Source organism: Oryctolagus cuniculus, chromosome 1 (assembly GCF_964237555.1).
Source record: "Oryctolagus cuniculus chromosome 1, mOryCun1.1, whole genome shotgun sequence".
Classification (NCBI taxonomy): Eukaryota; Metazoa; Chordata; class Mammalia; order Lagomorpha; family Leporidae; genus Oryctolagus; species Oryctolagus cuniculus.
The window spans coordinates 146,979,860-146,994,960 of record NC_091432.1 but is presented as its reverse complement, the minus strand read 5'-3'; the positions used below and the strand labels follow the sequence as shown (position 1 = coordinate 146,994,960).

At 40.0% G+C, this 15,101-nt stretch overlaps 1 long non-coding RNA gene across 1 annotated transcript in view; it reads right to left on the bottom strand.

Moving 5' to 3' along the window:
- Window positions 1-15,101, bottom strand: part of LOC103348326 (uncharacterized) — a 119,175-nt gene that overhangs the window by 15,384 nt on the left and 88,690 nt on the right. The window lies entirely within an intron of this gene.

The window sequence follows — 15,101 nt, the reverse complement described above, 5'->3', positions numbered from 1 at the left end:
TCTTAATGTGGGAAAATTTACTCTCTCCTGGAGGTCTTTTTCCTTTGTTTTCTGTCCATCTAAATGTCACCAGTCCTTCAAGGACTACCAGATTAAAACTTGTTCCAGAACTCCTCACCACTCTAAAAGCTACATCCATCCCAGCCTTCTTCACAATATATGTGTGCCATTTGGATTTTGCACGATTGTATGATTTTTTAATAAAATCAGATTACATGATAAGTGTTTGATACGTCTCCTGTTACATGGCAAAAACTGAAATGCCACATATGCTCCAAGAATATTCAGGTATCTGAGAATGAAGACTTAACCACAAAGCAGTCTTTTATTTGACATTTTAAAAAGATGTATATCAATAATAATAGGAACATGAACAGCATTTAGTGTTTCCAGGAAAACAAAATTGCTTCCAGCAAACCACAGCCTTTTCCATAACCCCCTGATTCACATCTAATTTAAAACAGTAATGATAATAATACCTAGAAACCAGGAGGCCATGGAGTTCTTATAGTCAGAAAGGATCTGATTCTCTATAAATTCAGTTATTGTAAGCTGGTTGTTATTTTACAGATATAAAATAACAATTTCCATGTGATAAATTAAGGAACATAAAAATTGTTCCAAGTCTTTGTAACAGTAAGTAATGATGTGTGTGTAACCCTTCATGCTGCACACATTCCAAACTGAGCCTCCATTTACACTCCTTATTTTATTATTTTTATCTTTAAAAAAAAACCTTTCAATTAGCTTTGGAAAGGAAGATGTTTTAAATAACGAACCAAGAATTATTCAGTGCTTACTCACCCAAGACCTAACAATGTACAAAATGTGTTAAGTGATATGGTAACATAAAGAGGAAGGCGAAACCACATAATAAGTAATCTCTGTAGCAATTTCAACTATTTGGAAAAAGCCCAAAATGAAGATAATAAGAACAGAAATAAAAGTCATGGAATCGCTGTTTTAAAACAAGGAGATGGGGCTGGTGCTTTGGCTTAGCAGGTAAAACCGCCATCTGCAGTGCCCCATATGTTCAAGTCCCAACTGCTACACTTCCGATCCAGCTCCCTACTAATGCACCTGGAAAAGCAGTAGAGGATGGCCTAAGTCCTTGGGCCCCTGTACTCATGCAGGAGACCTGGAAGAAGCTCTGGGCTTCTGGCTTCAGTCGGGTCCAGCTGTGGTTATAGCAGTCATTTGGGAAGTAAATCAGTGGATGGAAGATCTCTCTCCCTCTCTCTCTCTGTCTCTCCTCTCTATCTCTGTGACTCTGACTTTCAAATAAGTAAATAAATCTCAGTTGTGATAATCCCTTATGGCATTCATTGTCTTAGGCAATATATGCATGAGACCCCTTACTGTATGACCTCCTGGCTCCATTTTGTTAGGGTTTGAAATAAGTGACACTGTTTTGTTAACAGCTTTCACAGTAGTATGCACTGCAAAAATATTTAGGTAACTCATTTCCCCCAAATTAATCCTAGTGACATAAAACTTGCATGATTAATTTAAAGCCCTGAGGCTTGCAAGCATTAATGATCACTACTTGTAGCTGGTGTTACTGGCGTTTACTTTTTTTCACACATATAAGTGGTCTTAAAAATTCTTGGAAAATGCTTATTGTGGAAAAGCTAGGCATGAATTTCAAATTTTTTGCACTAAAATAAATATATTTTAATTCCACCTCTCCATGAACTTTTTTGAAGTATGCATGTTGTCTTATATGGTATACTACTTACATGTGTTTTGGGAGCTTCCTCTTGGAAAAATTTAGTTCCTAGAAAACTTTATTAAGGGCACACAGAAAGGTGAATAGAGAATGCTGAAATGTTCACAGGTAAAAGTAATATATCTGGCATCTGCTTTAAATTATTCCAAGCAACAAATCGCTAAAGTGAAAAGTATTGATGACATAAGATGGAAAAAAATAATGGCTGGATGATGGATACAGGGGAAGTCAGTATACAGTTCACTTTTTGTTTATCCATGAGTTTGTTCACACTGAACATTTTTAAATGCAGATTGAAAAACTAAGAAAAATAAATATTAGATATTAACAATAATTGGAAGACTTCTATTAATAAAAATTCAAACTCTGCACTATGTTTGCTGTCATGAATCTAAAACCCATCCTCTTTCCTCAGACTTGCAAAGGTGACTTGATCTTTTCACTGGTTCCAAATAGTTTCATGCTAATACTGACTTAGGTGAATCAAATTCTGGTTGTAATACATTTATGTCCAACCATGAAATTCCTAGTGGTAAAACTGTAATCAACGCGTTATGACTGCTTTACAATGAGAGGGCCTATCCAAATTTCCCTAATCAAAGGCCCTTCACTCTCAAGAGAGCTTCACTGAGTAGCAGTGGAGGCTTCTTAATTAGTGACGTTTAAACATCCTTCAGAAACAGGGTCAAGAGTACATTTAGATCTGTGCCAAACTGACAGAACAATCCTTCAAACACAGCACTTGGTGTGAAGATTTCTCTAAGACTCATTGACAGAAGAGAAAGAAAAATACATTGATGATATTGTGGAATTTTCCCTTAGATACATACTAGTTACTGGCTTTATACATGTATATCCTAAAGTTTCCCATAAAATTACCATTTATTTTTGCTTCAGAAAATTCTTCCCCCAAGTTCATTATTCTTATTTGAAGAAATAAAAATCCTTTTTAAAAATTCATGAACCAGGCCGGCGCCGCAGCTCAGTAGGCTAATCTTCTGCCTGCGGCACCAGCACACCGGGTTCTAGTCCCTGTCGGGGCGCCGGATTCTGTCCTGGTTGCCCCTCTTCCAGGCCAGCTCTCTGCTGTGGCCCGGGAAGGCAGTGGAGGATGGCCCAAGTGCTTGGGCCCTGCACTCCATGGGAGACCAGGAGAAGCACCTGGCTCCTGCCATCGGATCAGTGCAGTGCGCCGGCCACAGCACACCGGCCTCGGCGGCCATTGGAGGGTGAACCTCTCTGTCTCTCTCACTGTCCACTCTGCCTGTCAAAAAAATAAAAAAAAAAAAAATTCATGAACCAAAAGTATGCTAGTCAACAATACAACAACAAAAACTAGCTATTCTCTGATAGTCATCTCTTCCTGTTGTGTAAAACTAATGAAAAAGATTTAAAGAAACAGGCAATAAAAATATGTGAACAATATAAGGGATCTTCTAATGCTTCTAATCGAAATGCTTTATGCAACTACAGAGCATTTCATAGTCCACGTGTCTACTGCAGGAAAGGAGAAGTGTGAATTTACTCCAACAGAGTTGGTGGTATCATTCCTTTCAAACTACAAAGAATTATTTCCGATTTCTTCCCATAAAAGGAAAATATCATCAACAAATCATAAAAAAAAAAATTTTTCTGAGAAACAATTTTGAATTTTCCAAATGATTAAATTATTGGAAGACCACATTAACGTAAAAGTCCCTTCTTTAAGCTTGTGTATTGTAATATAGCCTACAGTGGTACCAAAATGTTGTCAGTTCTTTAAAATACATTTAATTGCTTAGGATATCCAGAAAATATAACATAAAACAGATCATACCATTCAATACCTGCCCAGTACCAAGAATGCTTTGCCTTGGATAAAAGATCTCTTTAGACTCTTCCTGTACTTTTGAACTTCACTTCGGTGTCAAATAGAAACAACTAGTTGAGTTAAGAAAAGAAATGAAAACCTCACAACTGTTGAATGGCTGCCTTGTTCCAGGTAAGTAAGTACCCACAGCTCTCATTGTTAACAGGGAGGAAAACGGCATTCAGCCAGCTATTCGGTAGCTTACTCAAACTTGGGCATCTATAAGAGTTTCAGTTTCAATACTTCATGCTCTTTCCACCTTCTTTTGCCCCTTCTGAGGCCAATCTGGGTCTTAAATTACCAGACAAATGTTTAGAATATTTGCTGCCTCCATCTCACCTCAGAAAAAGTCACAAAGCCAAATGAGATAATATAGAATTCTATACTGGGCAGCATTATGTTCAAAGGGGAAAAAATGGAGGAAACAGCCAAAAGTCTAGAGAACAGAATAAAGATACAACTGCTAAACTATTTTCAGTTTCACACATTCAGAGTCACTGAGAATTGACAGAGTATATACTGCTTCTCACTCCACAAGTTTATTTATCAAATTTAAATCCCCATTAATGTGCTTTTCATTTCCCATTGACAAGCCAATTAATCTAACAGAAATTATTAACCAAAAATAAAATCATATTTTCTCAGCTGGGATTCTCCAAGAATTTCAAAGAAACCATAAAAGAAAATCTTTGTTTTTTGGAAGGAAAATGAATAGTATAATGCGGGATCATATACTTGAAAGAACGCTGTGAACTTTTGTAAGGCCTGTAAGCACTACTAAAATGTGTGCTTGCATTATTGTAGATGCCAGCCAGTTGAATATTATGCTAGGATATACAAGTTTAAAACAGTCTTGGCTAGGAATTCTGGTTATAAGGTTCTATAATAATAAGGGTTTTCACATTAGTTCACACATTTGCTGGAAGATTACAGACTGAAAGAAAACCACCAAAGGCCAAATGTCTGCAAAAATTACAGCCACTGAGACCAATATCATCTAAGCCCACCAAAGCCATCTGGAAACAAGGTCCAGCGCCTCTTTTCTTTGAAGAGATTGGCTGTACACCAGAATTTATTTTAACTAGCAGCATTCAAAGGATAAGTCTCTGGTCATCATCCTCTCTTGCAATCTCATTCCTTTTGATCAGTACTCCTGGTGCCAGGACCCAGTCCATCTCTCCCTCACACTTCAAAACTTTGACCTGTGCTTTCTGGAAATAATACTCCACATACTAAAATCCTTTGTGAATTTAGCTTTTGATGCTCAATCCCTTCACCTTGTTTTATTTTTTAATTTTTAAAATTTATTTTCATTTTATTTGGAAAATAGACAGAGATCTTCCATCCACTAGTTTACTCCCCAAATGTCCACAACAGTCAGGTGTGGGTCAGGCCAAAGACAGGTGCAAGGAACTCAACATAGGTCTCCCCTGTGGGTGGCAGGAACCCAAGAACTTGAGTCATTACCCCACTGCCTGCAAAAATGTGCATTAACAAGAAGCTGGAGTTAATAGCTGGAGCTGGCACTCTGAAATGTGATGTGGGCATCCCAAGTGATGCCTTGACTACTACACCAAAAGCTTCCCCCGACCTTTGTCTTAAAGAAACCCCTGGGGACTGGTCTTAAGGACCAATGGGTTAGGCTACCACCGGCAATGCTGGCATCCAATGTGAGCACCAGTTCAAGTCTTGGCTGCTCCACCTTGAATCTAGCTCCTTGCTAAGGTGCCTGAGAAAGCAGTGGAAAACAGCCTAAATACTTGGTCCCCTGCCACCCACGTGAGAGAACTGGATGGAATTCTATGCTCCTAGCTACAGCCTGGACTAGCGCCAGACATTGTGGCCATTTGGAGAGCAAACCAGCAGATGGAAGGTCTCTGTCTGTCTCTGTTTCTTCAAACTCTTTCTTGCTCTCTCTCTCTCTCTCTCTAACTCTGCCTTTCAAATAAATAAAGAAATGTTAAAAAGAAAAGAAATACCTGATGAGCCTGTTGGCCATTTGGATTTCCTCTTTTGAAAAATGTCTATTGAGGTCCGAAATCCCTGATGAAAATACTTTTCTGCATTCCTCGAAAGTGGACACTGTTCATTCTCTCACAGTTGGGTAGTTCAAAATGAATTCACAGAGTTTTGTCCTCCCCATCACAACTTTTCAACAATTACTATGTCCCCCTACCACGCCTGTTAGTTGGTCTTCTTTTCTCTTTGCTGCCAATTACCATCCTTCTTATTATTCAACAACCTCCTTTTTTTAAAAAAAATATATTTTATTTATTTGAAAGACAGAGTTACAGAGAGAGAGAGGTCTTCCATCCACTGGCTCACTCCCCAGATGGCCGCAACAGCCAGAGCTGCGCTGATCTGAAGGCAGGAGCCAGAAGCCTCTTCTGTGTCTTCCACGTGGGTGCAGGGGCCCAAGGACTTGGGCCATCTTCTACTGCTTTCCCAGGCCATAGCAGAGAGCTGGGTTGGAAGAGGAGCAGCCAAGACTAGAACCAGAACCCATATGGGATGCTGGCACTTCAGGCCAGGGCTTTAACCCACTGTGCCACAGCGCCAGCCCCCTACAACCTCCTTTATCCCCCATCATCTCCATTCATAGAAAACTTTGAGACATGACACAGTCTTCCTCTCTACCCCAAGGTGACTTTGATGGATAACCTATCTCATACATTGACCTTAAATTCTTCACTACCTCATCACTAATGACCTTCTCTGTTACATCCATTAGATGGCTTTGGACTCCAACACATTTTGAAATTACTGTTGAGGGAATCTCCTGTTTAGATCCTGGCATCTTTTCCATTCAGATTAGAAACTATTTATTTATTTATTTATTTATTTGACAGGCAGAGTGGACAGTGAGAGAGACAGAGAGAAAGGTCTTCCTTTGCCATTGGTTCACCCTCCAATGGCCGCCGCGGCCGGCACGCTGCAGCTGGCACGCTGCGGCCGGCGCACCGCGCTGATCCGATGGCAGGAGCCAGGTACTTATCCTGGTCTCCCATGGGGTGCAGGACCCAAGGACTTGGGCCATCCTCCACTGCACTCCCTGGCCACAGCAGAGAGCTGGCCTGGAAGAGGGGCAACCGGGACAGAATCCGACACCCCAGAAACTATTTTTATTAACCATTCCTACCGTAAATATTCTCCTACCTCATCAAGGCCTACAAATAACTGTCTTCTTTACTGTCACTCCTATCACCAGATATATGATTTATTCACTTTTATTTCCTCCCCACTTAAATTCCATCATCTACCATTTCAGTGATGATCTGGCCAGTACCCCAAAGTTGTGTTTCACTTGCCTGACATAAACAGAATCTACACAAATGGTATTTGTGTTCTCTGGTGTTACACTGGAGCAAATAATAAAGTATACTTACATTTGAAACAAATGCTTAGCAATTTGTACGTTTGAGTTGTCAACATAATGCATCTCTACAGTGAACATTTTAAATCTTTCTTCTCTAAATATGTCCTCACAGTCTCAGCTTTCTTTGGCCAAAGCCAATGAACTCACTTCCTACTTTGTGAAGAATGTTGAAGCCCCAGCACCCCAACACCATATCCTTCCACACAACTGTTCATTTTTTCACTCTTCTTACACTCTCTCTTTCAAAAATTAATCTCTCATCTTTGAATATCATCAACCCCAGAATTTTTGAGATCTATATGCTATGCTATCATTTATACTTTTTCCATCTTGTATAGCCAATCATTCCATGCCAAATGGATCTTACTAGAATTTGAACATGCTCAACTTTATTCAATTATAAATCAAAAGCTCCTGTGACTTCCTATTCTTATCCAATTATCACTTTATTTTTCTTTTCTGTCCTGGAAACAAACTTCAATTTCCCTACTTATCATCTATTCAACAATTAATGCCAATCTTGCTTTTTACTGTGTCACTACACTAAAACAGCTCTCAAGAAGATCATTAATGATTTATAGCAACTAAGTTTAACAAACATTTACATAAATACTTTATATAAACACCAATGGACACTGCTAATCACTATATTTCTTAAAGCATTCTCTTTTTTTCATTTGAAACACACACAAACACACACATTCTTCTGGTTTTCCTCCTATTTATTTGACTGTTTTTTTCCTCAACCTTTTTGAGGACTCAGCTCCCCTTATCAGACCACTTGTACACTGGAGTTCCTCAAACCCAATGGCAAGATCCTTTTCTTCTGTTACACTACAATCCACCTCCAGGTGTCAAATGTGGCCATGGATTCTAAGATTTACCTGTCCCGATCGTGCTCTGAGCTCCAAGGTGTAACACTACTCACCATATCTATTTGTGTATAACAAAACTCTTCATACTCAGCATAGTTAACAATAAAGTCCTTCCACCCAAAATAATATTCATTTCCAAGTTTGTCAACAAATGCTACTATAATTTATATGTTATGTAAGGCAGACCCCTAGGAATCAAAACTGGTATTTTCTATTTCTCATGTATTGTTCAGATTTCTCAGCAACCTCGATAATTCTGCTCATTTTAATGACTTTGTTTTTTTTTTTTATTTATTTATTTTTTTTTTTTTGACAGGCAGAGTGGACAGTGAGAGAGAGAGACAGAGAGAAAGGTCTTCCTTTGCCGTTGGTTCACCCTCCAATGGCCGCCGCGGCCGGCGCGCTGCGGCCGGCGCACCGCGCTGATCCGATGGCAGGAGCCAGGAGCCAGGTGCTTTTCCTGGTCTCCCATGGGGTGCAGGGCCCAAGCACCTGGGCCATCCTCCACTGCACTCCCTGGCCACAGCAGAGGGCTGGCCTGGAAGAGGGGCAACCGGGACAGAATCCGGCGCCCCGACCGGGACTAGAACCCGGTGTGCCGGCGCCGCTAGGCGGAGGATTAGCCTAGTGAGCCACGGCGCCGGCCGAATTCTGCTCATTTTAATTCATAAATATCTTACCTTTCTATTTTTAAAAATTAATTAATTGAAAGGCAGGGTTACAGAAAGGCAGAGAGTGAGAGAGAGAGAGAGGTCTTCCATCTGCTGGTTCACTCTCCAGATGACTACAATGACCAGAGTGAGCCAATCCGAAGCCAGGAGCCTGGAGCTCCTCCTGGGTCTCCCATGTGGGTGCACAGGGCCAAGGACCTGGGCCATTCTCCACTGCTCTCCCAGGCACATCAGTAGGGAGCTGGATCAGAAGTGGAGCAGCCAGGACTCAACCAGCACCCAAAGGGGATGCGGCAAGGCAGGGAGTGACTTTATCCACTACACCACAGCACCAGCCCATTATCTTTCTTTGAGTTTTCATTGTTATTGTCTTTGGATGACATCATCTTGGGTCTACAGAGCATCAGTAATATTTATTGGACAAGAGCTCTACTACTGAAAGCATATTCCACATGAGACTATTACCAGTGGCATTTGAGAACTTGCTGGATATGCAGATTCTCAGGCTACACCCAAGACTAACTGAATGATAATCTGGATTTAAACAAGACTTCCAGGTAGTTCAAGTGCATGTTAAAGTCTGAAGAGCATGGACTAATGAACATTAGAATCTTCTCCATGATTCCACAGGTAAATAGAAGTATAAAAGCAAATTGATTTTTACTGATCTAAAGGTAAAGACAAACAAGCACCCTTAATCATTAAGAATAATAACTTGGCCGGCGCCGCGGCTCACTAGGCTAATCCTCCGCCTAGCGGCGCCGGCACACCGGGTTCTAGTCCCAGTCGGGGCGCCGGATTCTGTCCCGGTTGCCCCTCTTCCAGGCCAGCCCTCTGCTGTGGCCAGGGAGTGCAGTGGAGGATGGCCCAGGTGCTTGGGCCCTGCACCCCATGGGAGACCAGGAAAAGCACCTGGCTCCTGGCTCCTGCCATCGGATCAGCGCGGTGCGCCGGCCGCAGCGTGCCGGCCGCGGTGGCCATTGGAGGGTGAACCAACGGCAAAGGAAGACCTTTCTCTCTGTCTCTCTCTCTCACTGTCCACTCTGCCTGTCAAAAAAAATAAATAAATAAAATAAAATAAAAAAAAGAATAATAACTTAAACCTTTAAATTCTCCAATGAGAAAGAACACTTGAGTTTACATCTCTTTATTTTGGTAATCTGTAATAAGTGTTCTTGAATTATAATTTATGTGTTTATGGTTCAAGCGGTAGGAGGACAGAGACAGGAAATCTTTTATAGCTTTTTGTGGCACCTAGTCTAGCACTACAGACACCAAAAGGACCAAAAAACTCTTATTTAAGCAAGTAGTGTCTTCAGAAACAAGACTCATACAAATGATTCAGAAAATATACATTTAAGATGTGTGCTCAAAACCACAAGTGAATCTCAAAACATTATATTGAGTGAAAGAAGCCAGACACAAAAATTTGTACATACTGATCTACAATTCCACTTAAATGAGGTTCAAGAAAAGGTAAATCTAATCTATTATCATAGAAGAGAGAAGAATGATTATTTCCAAGCAAAGGAGGGAAGATTATGATTTGAAAGAACTTGAGAACTCTGTGGGATGATGGCGATGTTTAATATCTTGATCTTAGGAGTAGCAATATGGGTATAGGCATATGATAAAATTCATCAAATTGTATACACTTAAGATGTGTTCACTATAAATTATACTTCATTAATAAAGAAAAATAAATTTGGATAAAGCTCTTATGTGAAATATGATTTTTATACAAGGAAACACTTGGATGTAATTATTTTAGAACTATATTTTGAAAATTCATTACTATCAAATCATAACCTAAGCCAAGATGTCAGAGAACTGGGACCACCCTGTTTTATTGGACCAATGAACTGCTTTGTTCCAGTAAGATTTTATTGGAATATAGTGATATATATTTGTTTACTGAAACTATATATTCTTCAAAGCCTCACATATTTCCTATCTGACCTCATTAAGAAAAAGTTCATATTGACCTAAACCAATGGTTCACAACTATTTTGAGTGTGTTCATGGATCTCTTAGAGAATTCAAAGTTATATATTATCTCTTTAGAAAAACACATAACTTCATAAATATGTCACTTATAATTTCAGGAATCTGAATCACAGTCCTCAACCTCCAGATTAAGATCTTTTTTTTCCAGGTTTTCCTTACAAGTTACTGAACTACTCTACTAAGAAAAATCCACACGTTGTCAATGTTTTCTTTCAGCCACACCTGACTTTCATTTCACAGTCTCCTTTACACCATGGAATTACTGATAGAACCAATGGAGGAGTTACCCAGATTAAAATAACTAGTCCTGTATCAATCTACTCATTTTGTTGTCCCCCAAGAAAACCACACACACACACACACACACACACACACACACGTCAATTTTGAAAAGCCTTTTTGAAAATGTATGTAGCTGGGCACCAACACAAAGAACATAGAAACAACGAATTGGGAGTCTCTCATATCAATACTAGGAAAAGCACAAGGTAAGAGCTTATAGACAGAGGAGTAATCACAATACCATTCACATATGAAGAACTTTGGCAATCTATTCAATTCCAAATATATTCAAAACAAGAATAAAGAGGAAGCAAAAACATGCAGAGAGTAAACAACACGGTGCATGTGGAAATTATGGACTCTTGGAGCAGGGCCATACCCATGCTTCTGTTTAGTTCCTGTGGTGGCTTGCACATTGTGTGAACCTAATAGAAAATAACAAAATGGATAAATTAAACCAATGTACAAAAACAAAAAAAGTCATTATTTTGTAAATGGTGTAGGCTTCCTGGGAGTAATGTGATAGTGTTCTTTATAGGACACACTTCCCGTGAATAATAAGACACACTTCCCGTGTTTCTATAATTCTGATTTCACACGAATGTGCGTATACAACATATATCACAGGGTCACTTAGGAGTAACTGTTACTGTCCTGAGGTAAAGCACTCACAGCAGTCATTTGCTGAGGACATGACATATTTTGACCAATTCCTGAACAATAAAGTCTTCACACATTATAGACAATCTTGTCAGCATGACCTCTGATCTTTCCGACTTCTAAAATTCTTCATTACTGCCTTTCTAGCTGTTGTATGAACAGTGGGTGGCATTATAAGAAAGCTGGTTACTGCTGTGATTTTAAATTGCTGAAAATTGAAGAAATGTGCCTCATGCTGACAATTTGTTAATCAAAAGCTGTCATTTCTAACCTTACAGCTTCAGCTCATTTTATAAAAAGCCAGGCACATTTTTCCCGTATGCCATGTTTTCCCCTAAGAATAGAAAGGTTTTATGGGTTCATCATGAGGCTACATCCCTTCTAATGAATCAACTACCAGGCTGTAAAGAACATATTTTAGTATATCTTTCCTATTTGTCATATCCGTTTTAGAGGAATCCCCAGATCTGTGCTGATACTGAACTCTTGTAAGTTTATCAGAAAAGCATTTCATTACTTAATTTTATTTTTTAGGAAAATTAAGTGACTCTAGCTCCTGTTGATACTTTTAGTAGTTAGCATTATTAAAGCCTCAGAGCAATTAGCACACGAGGCTATGCCAAGTGCGATTTTGATATATAAAGATGACGACTACCAGAGCAACCACACTTCAGAGCCAGAAGGGAATTAAGAAACTACAAGGCAGACACAAGGCATTAAGGCTTCTAAAACACAGGGGACATGACACCAATACTAGATGACATCATGACAGTTCTGGATTTTTCCCCACAAAAGGGGACATGGGAATGAGTGGTACTGAAGCCCTATCCCAAATCCACCAATTTGAATCTTCAAAGAGGCCCTACCCAGAATACCACCTTCTATCCTGTAAAAGGATGGGCCCTCAGAAAGAGAGGCTGCCTGCATTCACACCTGAGTGTGTACTATTCCTTTAAATAAATCCTGCTCCTATATACCTTTATGCTTCCCCCTTGCATTCTTTTATCCTGTCTAGGGAACAGTCTGATACAGGCCCAACTGGGGGTCCAGTTCGCCACAACAACTCCATCATCAAAGAACAATCAAAAGCAAAGATATGATAAATAGGCACTAACATCTCTCATAGATCTCTCTCTCTCTCTCCCCCCCCACCCCCATCTTTCACACAGACACACACACACACATGACATTTCAGTCTTTGAGAACATTTGAAGATGTTAATCAAGATTTAATTTTATTTCCATTTGGTCAGACCCAGAAATTCCTAAATAGTCATAAAAGGGGGGGTATGGAATATCAACGCGAAAAGATGGCATCACTGTAGCAGCGCTTACTTTAAAACATTGGAAATATAATGAGTAATGGCTAATTAACATATGCAAGTGCCAACATGATGCCAAACTCTTAATGAGGAAAATACTTGTTAAAATGGAAAGACAAAAAAGCTACAACTGTTAAACACCCTATGCATTAAATACAGTTAGAAGCAAATATAACTGAAATAATAAAAGTTTTGCGAAAGAAACAAAGGAAACTCACTGAGACTTTTCAAAACCAAAGCATTAGTATTAAAATTAAAGAGTGAAGGTGAGATTTGAAACTGCAGCAACAGAAACTGTTTTTGCAATATTCTGCCAAGATATCATTACTAGTTTTATCTTTCAACTAATGTTAACTTACATCAAAATTGTTCAAGCAGCTGGATTAAAAACACTGCAGATAGAGAAACCAGAGGTTGGCAGACAATTTAAGAAATATTGATCTTAACTTACTTTTATGCTTTTCCAATTAGATTTCAGTTTGATCAAGTATTTAGTGGTCAAGAACAGCATTTTTTTTTTTTTTTTTTGGACAGGCAGAGTTAGACAGTAAGAGACGGAGAGAAAGGTCTTCCTTCCGTTGGTTCACCCCCAGAATGGCTGCTACAGCTGGTGCGCTGTGCCAATCCGAAGCCAGGAGCCAGGTGCTTCCTCCTGGTCTCCCATGGGGTACAGGGCCCAAGCACTTGGGCCATCCTCCACTGTCCTCCCGGGCCACAGCAGAGGGCTGGACTGGAAGAGGAGCAACCAGGACAGAACTGGCACCCCAACTGGGACTAGAACCCAGTGTGCCGGCACCGCAGGAGGAGGATTAGCCTAGTGAGCCGAGGCGCTGGCCAAGAACAGCTTTTTTTAATCACACAGGCCATAGTCTTTGGTGTGTTCTTCCATCAAAAAAAGCCATCACACAATCCACTAGATATTGACAGTCTGGTGCAGACACAAAAATAGACATGTAGACCAAAGGAATAGGAACAAAAATCACAGAAATTAATTCACACAATTACAACCAACTAATCTTTGACAAACAAGCTAAAATCATTCCCTGGAGATAGGATTCTCTTTTCAACAAATGGTGTTGGGAAAATTGGATTTCCACATGCAGAAGTATGAAACAAGATCCATACTTTTCACCTTATAAAAAATCAACTCTAAATGGATCAAGGATCTGAATCTATGACCTGACACTATCAAATTACTTGATGAAAACATTGGGGAAACTCTGCAAGACATTGATATAGGCAAAGACTTCGTAGATAAGACCCCAGAGGCCGGCGCCGCGGCTCACTAGGCTAATCCTCCGCCTAGCGGCGCCGGCACACCGGGTTCTAGTCCCGGTCGGGGCGCCGGATTCTGTCCCGGTTGCCCCTCTTCCAGGCCAGCTCTCTGCTGTGGCCAGGGAGTGCAGTGGAGGATGGCCCAGGTGCTTGGGCCCTGCACCCCATGGGAGACCAGGAAAAGCACCTGGCTCCTGGCTCCTGCCATCGGATCAGCGCGGTGCGCCAGCTGCAGCGCGCCGACCGCGGCGGCCATTGGAGGGTGAACCAACGGCAAAGGAAGACCTTTCTCTCTGTCTCTCTCTCTCACTGTCCACTCTGCCTGTAAAAAAAAAAAAAAAAAAAAAAAAAGACCCCAGAAGCACAGGCAATAAAGGCAAAAATAGACAAAAAAAAAAATAGACAAATGAGATCACAGCAAGCTAAGAAGCTTCTACATAGCAAAGGAAACAACAAAGTAAAAAGGCAACCAACACAATGGGAAAAATGTTTAAAAACTGTGCATCTGGTAAAGGATTAATATCACGGATATATATAGATAGAGTACAAATACACACATACACACAATAAACTCAAACAACAACAAACAAACCAGTTAAGAAATGGGCAGACATGAAAATATGAAAACTGGGCATTTTTCAAAGCATGAAATACAAATGGTCAACAGACATGAAAAAAAAATGCTGAAGATCACTAGCCACCAAGAAAATGCAAATTAAAGCTATAATAATGTTTTACCTCATCACAGTTAGAATGGCTATCACATAAAAATCAAAAAATAATAAATGCTGGTAAGGATGTGAAGAAAAAAGTACCCTAATATACTCTTTGTGAGAATATAAGCTAGTAACCATTATAGAAGACAGAATTGAGATACCTCAGATCTGAAAAAAGATCTATCACATGACCCAGCCACCCCACTCCTGGGAGTTTACCCAAAAGAAATGAAATCAGCATATATACCTGTCAAATAAAAAGAAAAATACCATGTACTATTAAATTAGACGTTCCCAGGCTGATAACCTTGGAAAAAATGTACTTTAAAGCTAACAAAAT